We start from the raw sequence: 11,924 nt of genomic DNA, 5'->3' as shown, positions 1-11,924 counted from the left end.
AAGGGCTCTCTTTGGGCCTCCCTATGTCACATGTCAATCCAGGAGAATTGGCCAGTCAGGATACCTGCTCACCCCTGATATGGGAAAGGCAGGGCTATGTGATCAAAGCTTCACCAGTGGAAGAAGGATCAATTACCAAAAGAAAAGATGCTGCACAAGTATAACATAACAAATATTCCAGCACTTAGAACAATGCCTGGGAAATTGTGTGTGTGCGGGTGTGTGTTTGTGTGTGTGTACGCATTTCAATATCTTTGTGCATTCATTGTTATATTAATAAATAGACTATAAACAATTTGGTTTTCTCTTTAACACAAGGAGATTGTTTGTCACTGAAGTTACAAAGTTTATAAATGTTTTGGTGTATACTTTTATTGTTAATTTCTTGTTTTATTACATTTTTATTAGAAAACGTGTACTTTAAGATTTCTTCTTTGAAGAATTGTGATGTACCGTATGGCCTACATGGTCAAATTTTATAAATGTTTCAAGAGAATTTGAATAGTTTACTCTCTATTCTATGTATTTATCTATTATTGCTTATATTTTTTCATTTACATCTTCAAAAACCTTGCTTCTTTTCTGTCAGCTTGATCCATCAGTTTCTGAAAAGAATGTGGTAAAGGCGATTGTGAGGATTGTGTTTTGTAAATTTCTTTTCCTGTCTCTAATGATATTTGTTCTACAAATCGTGTGGTTATTTTGTTTGAAACATAAATATTCATGCTTGTTGTATCTTCTTGGTGAAGTGTACCATTTGTCAATTTAAAATATCCACCTTTGTTGTAGTTAATACTCTTTCAAAATCCTGCTTTGTCTGATATTATTAACCATTCTTGCTTTATTTGAATGATACAGGATATTGTTTATATTCCTCTGTTTTGAAGCTTTTAATTCATTTCCACAGCAAAATTGTAACCAGGAAATTAGGATTTAAGGGATGATCTTGAATCATTACATAGATATCCCATTTTGGTTTCTTGTATATTGGAGCAGACAGAGGGAAATACCTGAAATACCTAAATTGTAATCCAGCTGTCTTTATGTCTGATGATGATTGCATAGTCTTTATCTTCTACCCCTGTAATCATAAAAGCCTTGTGACTAATCTTCATTTGTACCCAGTTATCCAGTTTTTCAACTTTAGAGTCTTGTGATCACTAAAGACAATCCCTAATACTTATTAATGAAGGGCCTTGGATCAGCCTTGAACTAACCCACCCCAAGCCCAAAGCTGTCTTGATAACTGAGACTGGATCTAACCTGCCTGATATGCACAGTAGCTTAGACTTAAACCTACAAGTCACCTATACCTTATTCCACCCATTTTCTTACATATATTCTATGACTAAGCATGTAATCATCCTGTGCATGCTCAATAATCAGATCACCTCTAATTACATCATCTGGGGTCACTCATTATCCTAAACTCTGTCCATCTTTTTCTTTAATAAAACTATCAGAATTACTGCAGTTTGGGGAGACAGATTTTGGGCTGCTAGATCATCTGCTCTCCTACTACACACCTAGTAATAAACTCTTTCTCTCTTTGAAACTCTGGTTTCCTAGGAATTGGTTATTGAGTGTGTTGGGCAAGAGAATCCATGCTCTTTGTCTGGTAACAAAATGGTGGAGGGTAGGAGAAGAGAGAGTGTGTTTAACCTGGGTAGGTGAAGAATAAAACTGTCTTTGTAGGAGAAATAAGTGAAGTGGTTCAGGTGGGAAACACCTCAGGAAGACTATGGTCTTGAGATGTGAGAGCAATGAGAGTGCAGTTTCCAAGGCAGCTGAAACAACGGGTACCTGAGGTCTGCATTTTCTGAATCATCTGCTTAGAAGCTGCAGGCTCCAGCTCTGTGAAGAGATGCCAGAAAAAAGAAGGGTGCAGGCCCGGAACCATGGAGAAAGCCTGCAGACAACTCCCAGAAATAATCCCCTCCTTCATTTGACCCTGGACACATAGCTTGCCTCTCAGTGCCTCCCAGGAATCGTGAAGTGTTTTACTACTGGAAGAACTAACATTTTAATGTCAAAATGTGGCAAAGGGACAGAGGTGGGGGAAAGGTCAAAGTTGCACTCCTTGCCACTGCTCTCTGGTCTGGTGAATGTCTCTCGGAAGGCTTCTAAGGATTTTCAGGTGCATGGTGCTAAGGAAAAGCAGACCAACAACTTTTTGTAGGTTTTACTATTGTTTTTCGATTCTTTTCAGAAAAATCCTCCCTCTAATGCCTGTACCTGGGACCAACTGCCCCTCTAGTTCCCCTCTCCTGCCTGGTTCTCACACAGATATCAAAAACGCACGATGTTGAGACCCCAGAAAATTCCACCATCCTCTTTCACCAAAAATTCCTCTCAGTGACCCAGCAAGCTTTGTCTGTTCTTTGAGGGAAGCTAAGTGACCTCACTCTTTCCTGCCAGTAGTAGATTATCAGATAGCAATGGGTATTGTTTCTGAGGAGAAGGTTAACAGGTTAAGTAGGTTAGTGAAAGTGAAGAGTTTAACCAAGAAGGCTTTGATCAAAGTTAACAGAGTTCAACTAAAACTGTCTCTCAATAAGCACAGTATTTTCTTGATTTGATATCAATAAAGAGGGAACTAGGCCAGTGATTTGTAGGTCAGTGGATCCAATGCATCATATTGACTTGAATGAATGGAAATACTACCTCCCAAAATCAGCAGACGTGGGGCCAGAACCTAACATCACCACTGACTTTTCCTATTATCATAAACAAATTAATAAATCAGTATGTGCTCCAACCCTACCAAAAGGAGGGTTGGTCATATATGCCCTGTCTTTCCCAAAGGGTTGTTTTGTAACAATATGAAGATGATTGAAGAAGGACTGGATAGTGGCATGACAAGAGCTAGACAGAAGCTTGCCAGCCTTATTACTACCAGGTTCAAGAAACAGGCTTCTTCAGCTGGGCCTCTGGGCTTCCTCATTCATGATGTAAGCAAATAACCTCTTGTTAAGCTGTGTATTCCACATACTCATACAGTGTATACTCATTGATTTTGTAGTAGACATGGACTTGCTGATCTTTCATTCTATATACTAGTTGAAGATATGAGGTGCTGTTTTGAACCTATACAGGCTTGACACCTTTATTATTATTTTTATTGAAGTATGGATTACATATGGAAAAGTGTACAAATTGCAAAAGTATAGTTCAGTTACTTTTCACAAATTGAACATATCCATGTAACCAGTACTGAGATAAAAAAACAGAGCATAAGCACATTCCAGAATCCCTTCTTGTGCCTCCTTTTGTAACCAAGAAGTTAGGATTTAAGGAAAAATTATGACTCCTAAATCATTATATAAACATTCCTCTTTTCTTTTTCTGGTATATTACAGTAGAGAGAAAAATACCTGAAATCTCTGAACAGTAATTCAGCTACCCTGATGTCTAATTTAAACATAAAAGCCCTTATTTTGTGATTGTGAAAGCTATTGCTTCCTTTTCTCAAAGTAACTTGTAGCGGCAAAGGGCCCTATAGAAGAACTTGAGTCAGCCATTAACTGGCTCCAGCCCCAAGTTCACGCCTTTACATTCGTAAATTGTTCTTGCTTACACACACACTACTATAGTGGCTATTCTAGGCAGCCTGTGGGTACTTACATATTGAAATCATAACTGTTTCTCTTTCTGCTTAGACTTGCTGTTTGAAATTGTAATGACTTCATCTCCCCTTATTAGAATCCATAAAAACCTTGAACTCCCCAAACTCAGGGAGACAGATTTTCGGGCGGCTAAGGCCATCTGTTCTCCTGCTTCATGACTAGAAATAAACTCTCCTTCTGAAAGCCCAGTGTCTCAGGAATTAGTCACTTGAGCCATTAGGCAGAGAATTCACTGCCTTTGTCCCTGTATCACTTCCAGTTACTAATCAATCCTTTCTTCCAAAGGCAATCCCTATCCTGATTTCCATAGCCACAAACTGGTTTCCCTAGTGGGTCTTCAGAAAAATAGACATGCTACTTCCATGAAGTTGCTAACAATCCTTACACCATTATGATGTCAGAGAGCCCCCAGAAGTTCTTGGAGAGATTGGGACCTCAACCAGGGTCCTATGCCATGAAGATTCTTGACTCAGTTGCAGAAAGAATTCAAGGACTAGTCTGTATGTACATCAAAGAAAAGTTTAATGCTTAGCATAAGTACATGATTGAAGGGGGTGAGCAAGGCATTCCCCAAGGGAGGAGAAGGACCCCAAGGTTAGGATTCCTGTATTATAAGGACTTAGAGGGGCCCTTCCCCTTTAGGTTATGCTAATGAAGGATAGATCAGCTGTACCTTTCATTGGTTCTTTTCAGGTGCCCACGGGAGTGAGGACTGGGTGTGCCCACCACAAAAGTAACTTTCTGTTGTGTTCTTTGCTAGTTACGGGTCTTAGGGTCGCTTTCCCCTCCCTCCTTCCCTATCTAACTGCCTCAGTTACAGATCAGATATTGATCTGTACTATATGTGCTTCTTGAAAAATTGATAAAGGTTGGGGAAGAGGTGGTTGGAGTATAAAAGTAGAAGCAGAAGATAAAACTGAAAATTATCTTCTCCATAAAATATTGTTGATTAAGACTAAAATACCATTTCTAGGAGGCATATGATCTTGAATTATTTCAGGGTGGGGAGCATTATGAAATTTGAACTATTGTGATTCATTTGTCTTGGATAAATTGCAGAACACCATTTACAGAACATTCAAAAAAAAAGAAAAGCATTTCTCTGTGGCTTTACTTGAGACTTGTCTATACTTGGAAAAAGTTAAAGATGGACAGTATATTATTATCATTTTAGATTTTTGAAAACCCTTTTACCATGCTATTCTCAAGTACAACAAAATCCAAATACAAGATCTTGCCCGGTTCACCAATACATTTCCTAAATGGTGATGGGAGGGCTGGGACAGGAGACAGTGGGCCACAGCAGGCCAGGGACTGTGTGCCAATTGCTGCAAGGCAGGAAACCGAGTTCCCTTTCCTTTCCCCCATAGCAAATCCTCAACTACATTCCATCATCTGACTGGGTTGCCCACAGTTGTGGTTGTTTTCAAAATGAAGATGGAATCTAGTCATACCGGGATGTAGTATTTTCTAGAACTGCTGTTCCTTATGGCACTATTTTTAGAAATATTGTAATAATAACTTTTTAAAAATGTAGTCTATAAGCATGCTGGAAATTGTAATATTAACCTTTCAATGTAAACTTCAAAGCTGGAAGCAGACTGTAATGAGAGCTCTTAGTCTCACAAAAGAGAAATATGTAAATGTAAAGTCTGCAGTAGTATGTAAATGTAAAATTTGCACCCAGACCTGAATAAGCCTTTCATCTGTGTCCCTAGATTAGGAGGCACCTTTCCTAGGTGTCAGAAGATGCAAATCCTGAAGAAAGTAGGATAAACTACTGAAATTCTCCAGAAGTCTGTTATCTGTTAACTACCATGATTATCTCTGTCTCTGATGAGTATAAAAGCTGACTGGGGCAATCACCTCAGTCTTCCCACTGGTGCTGGTGTAAATAAGTCTTTTTTCTCCTCAGCCCTATTCGGTGTGACTCTTATTGGTCACAAGAGCAACAAACTCAGATTTGGGAAGTGTCCCTTCTACAGTACTGCATAGGCGCTCAGCCTCTCCAGAGCATCAGCTAGTTCCATTCCCCAATCCCATGTTATTGACTGCCCCTTCTAACATGAAAAAAGTTAGAATGGGCATAGCCCAAATACCCCTAAGAGTGGGAGAAAGATCAAAAGTGTGGAAAAAAAAAAAAGAAAGTGATGGTGGAATTATACAGAGAAGGTAGGGTTTAACAAACGATTATATTGGTATTTCTTGTAGTCTCCAGTATCTTAGAGCAGCTAAAAGTAAAAACCTAAAATTTTGGAATTGTAACCCATACCAAACTCTGAAATCTATTCTACAACGATTGTTGTGCTGTGTTTTGAAATGTATTGCTTTTTGTATATATGTTATTTTTCACAAAAAAGAAAAAAAAAGTTGATTGTTATGATAAAAAAGTATTTATTCCTTTTAGCCTCCAATGTTCTGGAGCTGCTAGAAGGAAAAAATCTGAGATGATGGTATGGTAGGTAGCCCATGACAAACTCTGAGATCTGTACTGTAACTATTTGTTGAAAAGTGTTGAAAACTGTTGTTTTTCTTTCTTTGCTTTATATATATTATACAATAAAAAAGCAAAAAAAAAAATTCAAAGCAAGCAGAGAAAAGGAAATGTTATATTTAAGAGCACAAATAAATAAAACTAATAAAATAAAAATAGAGAAAATCAAGGGGAAAAAAAACTTCTTTGAAGAGATTCTTAAAATTGATAAACCTGTATCAAAATTTTTTGTTGTTTTTTAAATAGTTTTATTGAAATATATTCACATATGATATACTCATCCAAAGTATGCAATCAATGGCTCACAGTGTAATCATATAGTTGTGCATTCATCACTACAATCAATTTTAGAATATTCCATTACTTTCTCCCCCCTCAAAAATAAAAGGAACACCCAGAACATCCCATATCCCTTATCGTCTCACTCCTATTTACTTTTTGTCTTTATTTTCTTACTCATCTACCCATACACTGGGTAAAGGAAGTACCAGTCACAAAGTTTTCACAATCACATGGTCACACTGTAAAAGCCATACAGGTATACAATCATCACCAAGAATCAAGGGTGGGCCATGGTGGCTCAGTGGCAGAGTTCTTGCCTGCCATACCAGGAGACCTGGGTTCGATTCTTGGTGCCTGCCCATGCAAAAAAAAAAAAGAATCAAGGGGGTGGGCCACAGTGGCTCAGCAGGCAGAGTTCTTGCCTGGCATGCTAGAGACCAGGGTTTCATTCCTGGTGCCTGCCCATGCACAAAAAAAGAAAAAGAAAAAAGAATCAAGTCTACTAGATTGATTGCAACATTTTCAAGCATTTCCTTCTAGTTATTTTAATACACTAGAACTAAAAACGAATATCTCTATCATGCATAAGAATAACTTCCAGAATGACCTCTTGACACTATTTGAAATCTCTCAGCCACTGAAACTTTATTTTGTTACATTTATTTTCCCCCTTTTGTCAAGAAGGCTTCCTTAATCCCATAATACTCAGGGTTGGCTCATCCCTGAGAATTCCTTCCCATGTTGCCAGGGAGATTTACACCCTTGGGAATCATGTCCAGTGTAGTAGGGAACCTCTATCTAAATTAAACAAGAAAAAATAAAAGACACCATTTGCCAATATTAGGAATGAAAAAGAGGACATCATTAAAGACCTTATAGCCATTTAAAAGGATAATAAGGAATATTAAAAACAACCCAATGCCTATAAATTCCACAAGTCGGATGAATTATACAAATTTCTTGAATGATATAAACTGCCAAAACTTACTCAAGAAAATACAATTAATCTAAATTTTCTTTTACCTATTAAATAATTGAATTTTAGTTAGAAACCTTCCAAAAAGGAAAATTCCAGACCCAGAAGCTTTCACTGGCCAATTCCACAAAATATTTAAGAAAGAAAGAAAACAAGATATTCAATCTTTTCTAGAAAATAGAAGAAGAGGTAACAATCCTTACATCATTTTAGGAAGTCAGCATTGCCGTGATACCAAAACTAGAGAAAGACAGTACAGAGAATACTATGGACCAATACACATCACAAACAGATGCAAAAATCATCAAAATATTAGCAAATCAAGTCCAGCAATATATAAACAGGACGATATATAAGAGCAGCCAAGTAAAGTCTATGCTGGCATACAAGGCTGGTCCAACATTAGAAAATCAATCAATACATTTCATTGTACTGAAAGACTAAAGAAGAAAAACTTCATGATCATCTCATGCTTTTGAAAAACTTTTGATAAAGTTCAAAATCCCAAAATCATTATGATTTTTAAAATAAAGCTCTCAGCTTATTTATAGTGCAGCTATTATGGAAGACAATTTGATGATTCCTCAGAAAATTAAGTATAGAATTACCATATGGCTTGGAAATCGCACTTCAAGGTATATACCCAAAATAATTCAAAATAAGAACTTGAACAGATATTTGCACACCAATGTTCATAGTGGCATTATTCACAATTGTCAAAAGATGGAAGTTATCCAATAATCCATCAACTGAGAATAGAGCAACAAAATGTAGTATATACACACAATGGAATATTATTCAGTGGTAAAAAGGAATGAAGTCTGACATGTCACAAAATGGATAAGGCTTTAAGACATCATGTTGAGTGAAATAAGTCAGACACAAAAGGACAAATGTTATATGATCTCACTGATATGAAATAATTAGAATAAGCAAACTCATAGAGTCAGAGCCTATAATATTAGTTACTGGGGACAGGGTGGGAATGGAGAATGGGAAGTTAAGGCTTAAAATGTACAGAGCTCCTATTTAGAATGATGGAAATATTTTGGTAAAGGACAGTGGTGATGGAAGCACAACACTGTGAATGTAACATTCAGACACTAAAATATGTGTCTGAATATGATTTAGAAGGGGGATATTCAGTTATATATATGGTAACAGAATAAAATAAAATAATAAATCCACGGAACTGCAGTACACAGTGAACCCTAAATTAAACCATGGACTCTAGTTAATAGTATAATTATAATAATGTGCTTTCATCAATTGTAACAAATGTTCCACACCAATGCAAGTTCTTGATGATAGGGAGCTATTTAGGAAACCTGTGTTTTAGCATGATTGCTCTGTAAACCTACAACTTCTCTAATAAAGAAAAAATAAGTTAAACAACAACAAAAAAAAACAATCGTAAGCATAGTGGATATATCTGGCATGTAGTGGATGCTCAATTAATATATATTTTTAATGAATAGGTATGCAATTTGTTTTTTTAATATATTTACATTTCAAGATATGTTTTTCTGGGTATGTTATTAACATGGTCTTAATATGACAGGATAACAATTAGCCATGAACATAAGTGGCTAAGAAATTACCTAGATAGCTAGAAGCAGCCAAACAAACTTAAAACATTATTGTTGAGTAACAGTTTACCGTAAGAATGGTTATGTGAAAGATATATACATATATGCAGATGTACTCTTTATAAGATTATTTTCACCTATTAGCTACCTTATATTAAATCATTCAATAGTGCTTGAATTAGTTGAATAAGGTGAATATGTAAAATCAATGATACCTGTTTGATATTGCTTTGCCACTCACAGAGGAAGATTTGCAATTTTGCTTTATCTTTAAGGTGTCATGAAAAGTTTATAGGTATGTATTTATTTCCAAATGTGTTATTTTTGCCAAATCTACCATCTACTTAATATTGTGGTGAGGACTCCAGACTTAAAGAAAATGGTCTACTACTTACTGCCCTATATGCAATAAATCAATCAAACATTCTGGAGAAAAAAAAAAGAATGGTTATGTGCCTTTTTAGCTGTGTGTTTTAGTTATTAAGCTGCCAGAATGCAATATACCAGAAATTGATGGCTTTTAAAAAGGGGAATTTATTAAGTTGCAAGTTTACAGTTCTAAGGTCAAGAAAATATCCAAATTAAGGCACCAATAAAGGTTACCTTCAATCAAGAAAGGCTGATGAAGTTTGGGGTTTCCTCTCTCAGTTGGGATGGCACATGGTATCTGGGATGGTACATGGTGACATCTACTAGCTTTTTCTCCTGGCTCCTTGTTTCATGATGCTACCCAGAGTTGTTTTCCTTCTTCATCTCCAAAGGTCTCTGGCTGTGTGGACCCTGTTGGTTCTGGTTGCTCTTTCCAAAATGGTTCCCTTTTAAAGAGCTCGAGTAAGCAACCCCACCTTGAATGGGTGCAGACACAGCTGTATGAAAACCATCTCATCAAAAGTTACCCCCCACAATTGGGTGGGTCATATCTCCATGGAAACAATAAAAAAGATTCCACCTGGCAATATGAATGAGGATTAAAGGACATGGCTTTTCTGAGGTAATTAATCAAACCAGCATACTGTGATATTTAAATGGGCACTGTAATAGGCTTCTAGTGGAGCATTAATTTCTCGTAACTTTGCCAAATGGAATATGCTTGCACACTTGGGTAAATGAACAATTTAGAAAAATTTTAAATACATTTATTTGGATAATCTTAGTGATATTAATTTCACTGACTTTAGCAAGCTTTAAACACAAATGAGGAGGGAGAATTTTCAGGATTAAGATTGTTGAAGATGGTAGTTCACCAGGTCTTCAAATACTAGCATTACACATCCATCCCAACACTCATTTTAGAATGTGAAATCATGATATTGAGTCAGACAGGAAGGTAAATTGAGCACATACTTATTGGTTATTTGTGACTACTGCTTATTTTTAAAATTATTATATTTATAAAGCTGCAGTTCTTTCTAATAGCTGGAGCACATGTTATCTTTTAGTGGGTGGGTCAGGAAAAGCTTGCTTTACTTTAAAGTACTCAGTAATAAAACTATTTGTATACAACCATTCAAGCAGACAAATGGATCCTAAATCTGTAAATCTATAAGTTAAAAAAATGTAATAAGAACATGAAAAAAAATTAAAATATATAGAATATATTTGTATCCTGACAGAAGGAACTGCTGCTTTATGGAATATAAAACTAGTTAAATTAAAACTTCTTTTTATATCAGTGCAAATGCCTATTTGTCAAGGGTTTGTGATGAGAAGACTGATTGTACAATATACCTAGATCTGAATAAAATAGAATATGTTATTTCTCTTGCACTGTTTGGAAAATTTCAGTGTGAAATAAGGAAGATGGTCAGTGACTCATTTTGAAATTAGTAGAAAGCCTTAATTACTATGAAATCTGTTTAATTTCCTTTCCTTATCAAATATTAAATATTTTTATTTATAATATTATAAAAATATTATAAATACTTTTTAATAATTTTATAAATGGGTTTTTTTTTTTTGAGGAAGTCAGCATTGCCCTGATACCAAAACTAGAGAAAGACAGTACAAAGAATACTATGGACCAAATTTAAAATGGATAATTTTAAAATGGGTTTAAATTAACACTGTCATCTTTCTGTAGAAAAAACCTGCTGCTACAGTGATAAATTATTTGGAGGTAGCTAAGCATTAGAGAAGTAGACTTATGTAATCCATAGGTCTGGGATGCTTTTTTTAAATCAGTAAGACCATTTAAATCCCAGTTCTTTCACTTACTTGCTATGTGATCTTCAGCAAATTACCTCGTTAGAAAGAAAGCCATACCTGAAAGAGAAGAAATGCTCACCTGATTGTGGAGAAGAAAATAATTTATTCATGTTCTTGCAAGAATGAGTGCACAGCTGAAAAATGATAGCTGGCACACCAAACAATAGAATGCCACAGATCTTATACCTAAGCCTAGCATGCAGGCCCCTTCCCTGTTTCTCCACTGATTGGATACTCCAGAGGTTACAGAGGTTATCCGGGTAGTCTAACTAATTCAAATTCCCCCCCACCCCAGAGGTTCCCACTTTGATTGTGCTTTACATTTCAATGACCCTGGCCTTTACTTATTTAAACTTTGCTTCTACCTATTTGGTGCAAATTCTAGGCTTGTGTCAGAACCTCTACCCTTCCTACCTGCAAGACCGGTTTGAGCTGTCCTGCAGCCCTTTCCTGCGCCATCTTGTGTGAAAGCTAAACTTAATTTTATTTTCACAGCCTAACCTCACTGAGCCTGCTTTTTTTTTTTTTTTTGAATCTTAAAATGTAAATAATACATAATCTTAGGATGTTGGGAGGATTAAAAAATTGTATTTCAAATTCCTGGTGCATAATCTCTCAGTAGATGGCAGTTATTTTTATTATTATGTGGCTTGTTCTTAAATGATTATTTAAGTCCACATACATGATCCATGTATTGTAGATAAAATTTTATTCTTGGATCTTTTTCATCTGGTAAGTCTCATTATGCTTTG

At 36.0% G+C, this 11,924-nt stretch overlaps 2 long non-coding RNA genes across 2 annotated transcripts; one reads left to right on the top strand and one right to left on the bottom strand.

Annotated features, from left to right (window-relative positions):
* Nucleotides 1–366: 366 nt before the first annotated feature.
* LOC143656090 (uncharacterized) lies at nucleotides 367–3,993 on the bottom strand. Its single transcript, XR_013162390.1, has 3 exons — nucleotides 3,625–3,993; nucleotides 1,011–1,081; nucleotides 367–605 (listed from the first exon to the last, which is right to left on the bottom strand). It is a non-coding gene; the product is annotated as an uncharacterized LOC143656090 (long non-coding RNA).
* On the top strand, nucleotides 3,943–11,676 carry LOC143656089 (uncharacterized). Its single transcript, XR_013162389.1, has 3 exons — nucleotides 3,943–4,126; nucleotides 9,729–9,958; nucleotides 10,929–11,676. It is a non-coding gene; the product is annotated as an uncharacterized LOC143656089 (long non-coding RNA).
* Nucleotides 11,677–11,924: the final 248 nt, after the last annotated feature.

The sequence above is a fragment of the Tamandua tetradactyla genome, chromosome 14 (genome assembly GCF_023851605.1).
Source record: "Tamandua tetradactyla isolate mTamTet1 chromosome 14, mTamTet1.pri, whole genome shotgun sequence".
Taxonomy (NCBI): domain Eukaryota; kingdom Metazoa; phylum Chordata; class Mammalia; order Pilosa; family Myrmecophagidae; genus Tamandua; species Tamandua tetradactyla.
The sequence above is the reverse complement of the archived record's forward strand: the minus strand, read 5'-3'. Positions and strand labels throughout refer to the sequence as shown.